This window comes from Apaloderma vittatum, unplaced genomic scaffold (genome assembly GCF_000703405.1).
Source record: "Apaloderma vittatum isolate BGI_N311 unplaced genomic scaffold, ASM70340v1 scaffold5036, whole genome shotgun sequence".
Taxonomy (NCBI): domain Eukaryota; kingdom Metazoa; phylum Chordata; class Aves; order Trogoniformes; family Trogonidae; genus Apaloderma; species Apaloderma vittatum.
This window is the reverse complement of record NW_009722167.1, coordinates 11,304-21,784: the sequence shown is the minus strand read 5'-3', so window position 1 is coordinate 21,784 and position 10,481 is coordinate 11,304.

Below are 10,481 nucleotides of genomic sequence, written 5' to 3'. Positions count from 1 at the left end.
TAAAGCATGTCTCATGTGTGAACAGAGTGAGCTGTACCAGTGTGAACAAGCAGGATGCTCAAGAACTTGGCGTTACTATTCATTGCACAGGGCTTTAAAGGGAAGTGATAAACCCTCATGCGCTTATTATGCACTTACCCACTGCTGAAGCATGAAGAAAATGCATGTTTCTCCCTCACACAGGTAAAAAAGGCTTAAAACAGGTGATGGCATGCTTAACACAGATCAGAGACTGCTGTGTGCCAGACCTGTCCTAACAGTGTCCCAGTAAAGTGGGAATGGCATAGAATGGTTTGGGATGGAAGGGCATCTAGTTCCAACCCCCCTGCCATGGGCAGAGACACCTTCCACTAGCCCAGGATGCTCAGAGCCCCATCTAGCCTGGCCTTGACCACTGCCAGGGAAGGGGCATCCACAACTTCTCTGAGCAACCTGTTCCAGTGTCTCATCACCCTCACAGTGAAGAATCTCTTCCTAATATCTAAGCTGAATCTACATGCATCATATATCATGCTCTGATGCATTTGGCAGTTGCCTCACTGCTGCCAAAAAAAAAAAAAATCAGTTCAGGCCTCAGCATTTCACAGACTCTGGAGCCACATCACAGCAAAGCAGAACTAAGGGACTAGCTCACGGTTATGAAGATTCCATCCCTAACACAACACGGAGCTTAGTTCTTCCCTGGCAGAGCTTTATGCGGGGAACAAGCTCTCACGTGTGTTGTCAAAAGGAGCCGACTCCACCTCCTCAACTTAGCCCTGCCCTTGCCCGGAGGGGCACTTGTCAGTGGACAGCGTGGGAATCTGTCCATCTCTAGCATGCTCCCTCTGGTCCCCAAGGCCACATGCTGGCATTCGTCTGGGCACTGACACCATGGCCGCATGCAGGACATCCATCCCAGTTTGGCAGGTATGAAAACCACTGCCAGAGAAGGTTAAGTGAGGGTGGCTAGTGGGAACCCTCCCCAGGCTTCTAAGTCCCGTGTAATGAAACAGCATTTCCTCCACAGGTGCTGTGAATTGGTGAAACATGAGATGAAAGAAATCTCTGGTTAAAACTGATTACCTGTGTTTATTTCTCTGAAAATTCTGTGAATTAGGGGAAGAAAAAATAAATCTTGGTTTCAGCTGCAGAAGCAGCCATGCTAGCTGCTAGTAAATCCTGCTCAGAAACTTCTCAGCCTGGTGGCTGCTTTCACCGACACTGGAAAGAAAGGGTAGAAGAAGTCTACACACAGAGAGGACAGAGAAACAGTCATTATTGCCTTTCTCTATGCCCCCTTCTCTTCCTTTTCAAGTCTAGGCTTTGTAGCTAAAGTCTGCAAGGCTGCCAAAGGTACCAAGTACTGTATATGGCCCCTGACCGACAGCAACACTTGTTTTCTGTTGTTTTGCCACCTCAGAAATCTGCCTTTTACCTCTGCTTTTTATCAGACAAAAAAAGTAAAGATAGCTTGGTGCCCTCCACACCGAGGTAACAGCCTGTGCGTGCAGGTGTATGTGTGCACGGGTGTGAGGATGTCTGTGCCCCAGCTCACCCTGGGAAGGTACGACCACACCTCTAGCTGGGCTTGGAGGGGATGCTCGGCACAAGTGGGGGCTTCTGAAGCAGGCAAAGCGAGGCTGAGAGTCCTGCAGTCCCCCCTCACTGCAAAACCTACTCCACTCTAAGCACCTGCTTCCTCTTCGAAAGAAACACTCTTCAGTGAAAATCAGACAACTGCGCAAAGAAAGAGCTTTTTTAAAAACAAAACAAAACACTCAGAAAACAGGTTTGTTCATTGCACACAATTGGCTTCTTTCTTTGCACGGTCGGAAGTACAGATGTGCAAGACATTTGCATGCGCTGACTCTTTGCGGGGTGCTGCACCCCCGTGGTCAGGCAGGCAGCCCCAGAGCTCTTTCCATAGCGGCAGGGACCAGTGATGCCCTTGCTCACGTTCAGATGTTGATGCTTGAACAGACCACTTGTGGTGTCGGTGGTGCTTCTTCCAACCCACCCTTCAAATAATTGAGATTGAACATGCGTCCAAACCGCACACACAGTTTAGGGGAATCCTGAGCATGTAGTAGCATGTCTTCGCTTCCTAACCTGTATATCTGTTGGAATCGGAATGTTTGTTTTTTGGTTAAATCATCAGGGCTTCACGCCGAAGCAGCTGAAGAGCAGTACTTTTTCACGCAACACGTAGCTGGATGGAGAAACTCATTGCCAGGAGACATTAGAGTGGCTAAAGGCATGAACAGCATCAAAAGGGAATCAAACGCATTTGTGCAAGGCAAATCCACCAGGACTCTTAAATACGATCATTCAGCTGCAACATCCAGCTCTTAAACTCTCCGAAGTGCTGATTAATAAACACTGGGAGGATTTACCAAGGAAAAATTCACTCTAAACTTGCTCTGGCTCCAATAATTGTGTTGAAAAACACCCATCCAAAATTCTGGAGACAGGATACTGGTCCAGTCGGGCCAGTGATCTGACGCATGTCCCCATCCTCCCGTTGTAAAAATTACCGTGTGGCTGTAAGAATTAATCAGCTGGAAACAGCCCAGACTTGAAGAACAATGGCACAGCTCTGAGCACGTATTTAGTCAGTCAGGGGAAGCAATGAGAAAAGGAGTTTCACAATAAGCAGAGCAGAAACACCTACTAGGGATATGCAAAAGCAGAGTGAGAGTGCAGCCCCTATGGAAGATATGGTCGGACTTGCCTAACACTGCTGCCCAGGGTCATGAAGAAAATGGACCTGAGCCCAGTGCTCTCAGGCGGTGCTGTCCATCTGATAGTAAATGCACCCATATTTGCAGGAGACACTCAGTATAGCAGGATTTTAAATAGGAATCGATCCAGAGAAGAATGATTTTTTAATTTAAGATGAAGTTTATGAATTATTTGTGCTGTTTCATTCGTAAGCATAAAGGTAAGCAGCTTGGAAACAAGGCAGTCACGGTCTGCCCTGGGTCCTTGAAAGCAGTGAGATGATGTACGTTTTTTCCTGCTGAAGAAAGTATCAGGTGTGAGTTTCCAGGGCAGCGCTGTGGCAAAAAGAGCTACTGGTATTTTTTGATGTGTAAGGAGGTGTGCAGATTGTCAAGTGAAGAACAGGACTGACTGACGGAATGACTCTTAACTTTGTGAAAGGTGCTGCTACTACAATTTAGGGGCATGTAAAAGATCCTCAAACTAAGCTGAAGGCTAGAGGACATTCCTAAGAGTAAGGTCTTCACCTGCTTGGCCTCTGCCAAAAATCCAGAAGAACAACTACAGGTAAATTTTATCATGCTGACAAAATTCTGAACATAAATTGGGCAAATTTTTTTTACCCAAGAGAATGATGTACCCTTCCAAGAAGGAGTGTGATGTCCTTCCCCAGACCCGATGGCAGCATTCCTCTAGAAACCTTCAACCCCGTTTTCCTCCTTCCTTGGCCTCCAGCAGTGCTCAGGTCCATTTCTGGACTTTGAAGCCTTTTCTTCTTCCACTGGAGACAACCGGCTCAGTGTGGTCAGCCTGCTTTTCCTGATGCCACCCTTTAAAACTCTTTAAAACTGAATCCTGTCTTCATAACAACTTCCTTGAAGACAGCGCACCAAGAAACATCCAAAGGATGATAAAAATAAACCAGGCAGCTGCACCCCTGCTGAGCCCAGGCTTTCCTTTGTAAGGCAATCAAGCTGCCCAGCGTCATACAACATTTAGCGGGGGAGAAGGAAAAAAAATACTCTTGTTTAGAGGGTGCCAGCCACCAATGCTGATGGACAGTGTGCATCTGGCGACGGGCACCAACTCCTGGCAGGGCGCTGGGGTTGTTTGTGCTGCTGCCGAGGGAAGGGAAGTCACTGCACATCCTGTTGGCTTTACCTGAAGTGACCCAGGCAGGACGTTGCTTGAGTTTGGCAGGTCCTGCTGTGTTTACGTGCTCGGAGAGTGAGAGGGGTAATGATCCTAATGGAGCGGCCACAGATACAGCCACCCTGCGCCTGAACGCTGCTTCGCCCCCCTGAGCAGCGAGAGGCTGCTTACGCAAGGATGTCGTGTCTGGGTAATTAAAGCACCTAAATAAAAACATCATCACCCTGACCCACTGGGACAGATGCTCCTTTAGCTAATTCCTCTTTTCTCCCTTTCATGAAGGCTACATTTCCTCAAATTAGCATTTGCTGCAGACAGTCAGAGTGGATCAGTGAGAGAGGGTAACTTTTTCCCACAGCTAAGCCTTCAGTGAACTTGATTTAGTATCACCTGTCTGCTTTTAAAGACTTTATTCAGATGGCAACTTAAGAGATTTAACTAAAACTATAGAGAATCCAGTTAACCAGATTTCCCTAAGTGTGGACTTTGTAAACGTAAATTCATACCCTCTATCATGCCGCTCTGCTTCCACTTCTCGTCCATCCCATCTGAAACCTGAAACTATGTAAAACCATAAAACGAGCCGGCTTTGTTGAGGATAACTTCAGCGGGGACAGGAAGACTCGCTGCTACAGTGTTGTGAGCGCCCCCTCCCAAAGCTCACCCTTTCCCAGTGGCGGGGCCGGCAGGGAGCGCCCCGCTGCCCCTCCCCAGCCGCGGTGGGGGCCGGTTGGAACGCTCAGCTGCATCCTGGTGCCCAAAGGATGCTCTCAGCCTGGCACAGGGCGTGTGGGTGCCCGGGCAACCTTCCCAGGAGAGCGGGGGGGGGGCGGGCACGGCACAGCAAGTTGTTCTTTAAGTAACTGACCCTAAACTGATCTTTTGGGTTTGGGTTTTTTTTCAGGAAATTTGCACTGACGTTTGAATCGTTATAGGAGAGCTCTTTGAAACACCCATGAAGAAGAGGTCTTGCATCAGCTTTGCTCACACTCATCATTTACACTTTCCCTGGAAATTTTCCTCTACCAGCCAAACAAAAAATGCTCATACAATCTCTTCGTAGTACTCAAAAACCCGTGTCTCCAAACAGCAGTCACTGGAGGCATAGCAATACTCCCCCAAAATGCACGACACCATGGCATCGTAAGGCCTTCCCGAAAACAGGAATCATCTCATTTGCTCCAGTAAAGTATGGCAAAGGCAAAAGGAAGCTGCAAAAAAGGGCAAATAAAAGGATGAGTCACACTATGTGTGCTGGGGCAAGCGGAAAACTTCAGGGAAACAGCTTTTAAGGAAAGGCATCTTGAAGAGCCTCCTCTACAGGGTCCTCCACCCTCAGGCCAGTGGTGATGTGGCCGTGCACAGCCAAGTCCCACAGCCCCCCCCGGGGAGGTGTAGCCCCCCACGAGGGCAGCCAAGCTGTACACCCACCAGCATGCCCAAGCCATGATGCCTGCATCATGTCAAGAGGAGCGAGGCAGCGTTTTGCGGCAGGGGAAAGCCCCACATTGCTAACCCAGGGCCGCTCTGTGCTGTGTTTTACATAACCCATGTGAATTGGTTTATCCTTTTCCATTGCACAGCTGGCAAAAGGCTTGGGCAATGCTGATCCCTGCCCCCGAGATGAGACAGCACCACAGTCTTCCCTGCAGATTCCCAGAGTGCTGCCAGAGGCCACTTGTGAGAAGGTGAAAGCACCAAGTCATGCAGCTTTCATTTACTAACTGAAGAAAACTGGGAGCTGGGGTGGTGGGGGTCAGTGGGGCTGAGCAAACTGATGGGGGAGTGTGCAGGGGAAGGCGACCAGGGAGGATCAGACCAAAATAAGTATGAGGCAGGTTCCATGTGCTGGAATCACACCATACACATGTGAAACAGTTAAAATCTGGCCAAAGAAAGCAAGCATGGAGGGGAAGTGAAATGGAAAACAAAAACCAATGGAGGAGGGGCAGGAGTTGCAGACACCCAGGCAGGACAACCTGAATGCTGTTACCCCCTGAGAGTTGGGCACAGCCTGCTTCAGGGGCATGAGACTGACCCCACCACCACAGGCATTAAATGGGTTTTAACAGCCATTAGCTCTCAGGGGCTTGCATCTGAAACAAACCTGCACTCCTATTTACGTGTCCATGTTTTCTTGCCTTTAGGAGAACTGTGTTCAGAAAGGTATCCCAACTGTTGATACTATTTCATCTACAGGCATGTAACTGAGAGCAGAACAGGCCCAAAGGAGCTACCTGTCATCAGCTACTCACCAAAAAATAACACGCAGAATTTGGATAGGGCTTCCTCTGCCTTTGCTAATTTATTTAAAGCTGCCACACACAGAGGAATCTCATTCAAGGGGCTGTAACATCCAGTAGCTGGATCTCATTAATCCCAAGCCTTACAGTAACTGCCTTCACCTCCTCAGAAAGCCCGGGGTCTTGGACAAAGCTCCGCCTGTGGCAGCAGTCACTGTTGGCCCCCGTAGTTTCCTTCCTCCACGCCACTATTTTCATTACTGTTGACAGAAAAATCCTGCACCTGCTTCTCTTACCACAGAGGAGGAAACCCTCCTCCCAGCACTTGCTGAAAAGGTCATCAGGCTGTTTCTTCTCCCTCGGCATCAGCATGGAGGCACCGCAGCCTCTCCGGCAGGAGCAACACCCGCACCCATACCAGCAAGTCCCCACCTCATGAAATCCAATCAGCAAAAGTAATTAACAGTCAGCCAGCTAAAGCAACTAACAAGACGCAGCAAGGATGAAGCTAACCCATCCCGACACCTGCATTACCCCGTGGGATGCTGCACTAAGGGGTAGGGAGCACTTCTCCCAGGTACCTGAGGATGGAAGCTGGGGGTCCTGGCCCCTGGTAACTCCAAGAAGCTCTGAGGAAAGGCAAAGCATGGACAGGCACGGGCAGTTTTCACCCTTACTACAGATGCATCTTTCTCCCATTTTTACCCAAGTGCAGAGTGAATGTATTTCGCAGTCTTGTGGCAAAGAGATGCGAAGGTTGTGTATCACCACTGCCTCCTGGGAACTTCCAACGCAGGTGCAAGTGCATCAGGATGCAATCCACGCTTCACCACCTGCCCCGATGCCAATTCGTGCAGGCAAGGAAGGGAGTGAGGAGGGTGACAGGGCTGGTTACGCACAAGCAGGAGCAGAGGCATCGCTGCCTGCTAGGAAAAACAAAAAGTAAGGGCTTGGTTGTGGGGAATTTTGAGATTACCATCATTTTGAATGGGATTTGAATATCTTTGTGTGTGAGGATCTTGTTGGGCTCCGGCAGAAGGTCCGGAGTGGCAAGCCCCAAACACCAGCAGGAACCTGGTTTGTAACATTATGTGACTCATAAGCATATCTGAATAAATTTATGCTTGGGGCCACTATTTCGGGTTTTTTGTTCCTTCAGTTGAGTTACAGAAACGATGATCCTACCTTCACAGGAGTCCTCCAGCAGCTCTCTTGGCCCCTTCCAAACCCAAGAAAAAAAAAATTGTTTGTTTATTAATTCTGCTGTAAAATATGGACATGCCCGGGCTTAGTTTTCCTGGGCAAGGGGACACATCCCCTCCAAACAGGTCTAACCCATCTTCCCTTAACTCCTTTGCAAATTCATTTGCTGCACACAGGTGTACATATAACTCCCCTATGGAAATAACAGCTACCCTGAGGCACCACCCACTCACTAAACTCATGTTTGGGGGGGGAGCAGAAGAGCGTGTAAAATTACCGTCACACATGTGTCAGACTTGCACCTTTTAAAACCCCAAGACCCTGTACTTGACCTCCATTTTTTTTCTCAGGTGCTACAGAAGTATTTATACTTTGGCTCAGGGTAGGCTGACTCCAGTTGATTTTGAAAAAATCTCCAGAGACAAGCCCAGACAACTGATATCGGTGATAGCCAAGGGCAAAGGCATCCATAGCAAAAGGGATGATTCCCCCTGTGGTAAATCTGCAAATGCAGAAAGAGTCTGTGCTTTACAATCTCTTTTTTGCTAAATACCACCACTCCTCGTTTTTTCTCAGACATCAAAGCAGCTCTCTGTGGCTGTAGCATCTCATGCAGCCAGGTCCCTGGCTCGTACTGTGGGGAACCTTCAGCTCCATGGACCAAAACTCTGACTTACCAAGGATCGGGGAGATGTGTTGTCATGCTGAACCCCAGCACCCTGTGCACCCCTGCTCCCTTCACACTTCGAAACCACTGAGCAGGGGCCCAGAGCGGCAGCAGTCTCCATCCATGTGGATGCTCAAAATCTGAGTAATGCTCTGAGCAACCCGACCCACGTTTAGGAGCAGGGGTTGGGCCAGGTGACCGCCAGAGGTCCTTCCTGACCCAAATTGTTCTAGAACTCTGCAGTATGACATGTCCTACTGATGAAAAGTTCCTATAAGTTTGAGTAAACAGGTGCCTGGATAGAAAAGACAGCTCTCACAAGGTCCTCACAGAGCAAAGGCTGTTGTGTAGGTTAACCCTTCACTACAAAGTTCATAATGAGATGGGTTGGTGGCAGAGAGGGAGGCTGTGTCAGTGCCCTAACAACAGGGGAGCTTCAGTAATATCCCTCACCCAAGGAAAACACCTGTGAGCACAGCGCAGATCCCAAACAAACATGTCTTCCCCTGTTCTGCTACTCACCAGATGATTTTTCTCCTACCTGAGCCCTAGGGAGAGCCCTTTAGAGGGGATCAGACTGCCCAAGACCCTGGTATCACAGCTCCTTGCCAGGTAAGCTCCCCCAGAGGGGACTGCTTGAGCTATCAAGAGCATGGGCTGGCCATGGGTGGAGGCTGCACTGGGAGAGTCTGGTTCTTACCTTCCTCCAGCCTCTGCTCAGGCAGATTTCTGTAGGCTCACCTGCTGACCGCATCATGAAATCACATGACGATATTAACTTGGCATTATACGTAGTGCTAATGGACAGGCAGCTGCTTTCCAGCATCTCAAGAATCGAACTGGTGACTGCACTATTGGAGGCTGGATCATTTTTTTATGACTGCATAGTTTTCCAAGTAGAGATAACAAATGTAATCAAACATTGCATTTCAGAGTACACCTCTGATGTCCCAGCCCAAAGAAATCCTCCTTTGCATTTACATCATCTCACAGTTGGCCAACTGCTTTTGGTCTGAGCAAGCTGCAGGGGCATGACTGCCTGGAACAGTGTTATGGATACTCACTGTATCTCCTGTGCTTGGATACCTCTTGGAAGAGCTTCAAACATATAAGCCCTAGGAAGAGAGGAATTTACCAAGTATGAACGCCTTCCCAGAGGCGCGTGTGTGCATCTCCTATTGCGCAGCTACCGGAGCGTGGTGGGGGTTCATGGGTTTGCAGTTCAGCTGCCCTCCTCGCAGGACCAAGGGGAGAACAAGCCAAGTTACCTGGCTGTCAGCGTGCTGGTGCCAGCTCCTGTGTGGAGCTGCCAGAGGCGAGACGTGACCACACAACTTGCTTTAGCCACGTGTGGTCTTGATGAAGTTAGAGGTCTTTTTCAACCTTACTGATTCCATGATTCTATGATTCTAAGAAGTTAACACATGGGTTAAACTGGAGGTGCCCGCCTTTCCTCATCAGTTACAGCTAGGTTTCAGATGGCTAATACTAAGAGCAACAAATCCTCCTCCTGGAAAGTGACAGTTTACTTTCCAGGCAAGCATTTACCTATCTAGAAACACTTGGGCAACCCTTGGGTGACTGTCTCCTTAGCCCAGTGACCAGCAGGTCTTGCTGAAGGCAGGCACACAGGACACAGAGAAAAGGCAGCTCAGTCCTCACTCCTCTTCAGCAGCCCTGAATGAGCCTCAGAGACTGAGAAAGTTGAAACGTTTCACCATAAAGGTCAGAAGTGTTCCCTCTCTCAGACGGACACAGAGGGAGCACTTGCGCGAGAAGTTCACACATAAAAAGGGGGTTTGCAGGAAGGTACAAGGCCTCCGAGATGCTTCCTCAGTGCTGTGGGTGAGGGGCAGAGAGCTCAGACTGCAGCTACGAACGAGGAAAGCCCACTGCCCCGCATGGTACGTAATGCCCAGGACACAGCCCCTTGGCTGGAGGCCTACTGATACACACCAACATTTGGTGCTGCCAATCTGAACAGTGAGGAGACAGCAGGCCATCCTGGAGGCAAACAGCAGCCCTGCTTTCAGAAAAGCAAAAGCCTTGGGTCAGCTCTGTTTACTTTGGAAGATGCTTTCCAGCATCCACACAACCCTACCTCTGGGCTTTCTCTCAGCCTTAATGCTAAACCCAGGCTGCGCCAGAGGCAAGAGTCTTTCTCCATCTGCAGACTAAATACTCCTCGGAAGAGAAGATGAGTGCCAGGGAGTAGTTTACGTTGTATGATGCTTTCCAGCCCAATACAACTGAGCTTTCTCTTTACCCTCATCGTAAGCTCAGTTTCAGTCTCAGTGCTGCAGCCCTTCCTTTCTAAAAACAAGCCTTCCCAAGAGGAAGGTTTGAGCATCAGCCCTCCATCGAGCTTGGCAGCCCCTTCCCAGCCCCAGCATAACTGCAGCTCTGGGCTTTCCCTTTAAACTAACCCAACTCTTCCTTTGTCACTGTAAAAACGCCATCAGGAGATGACTCTTGTCCCAGCCCCAAGTTTCCTGGGGCAGCCCCTTTCCAGC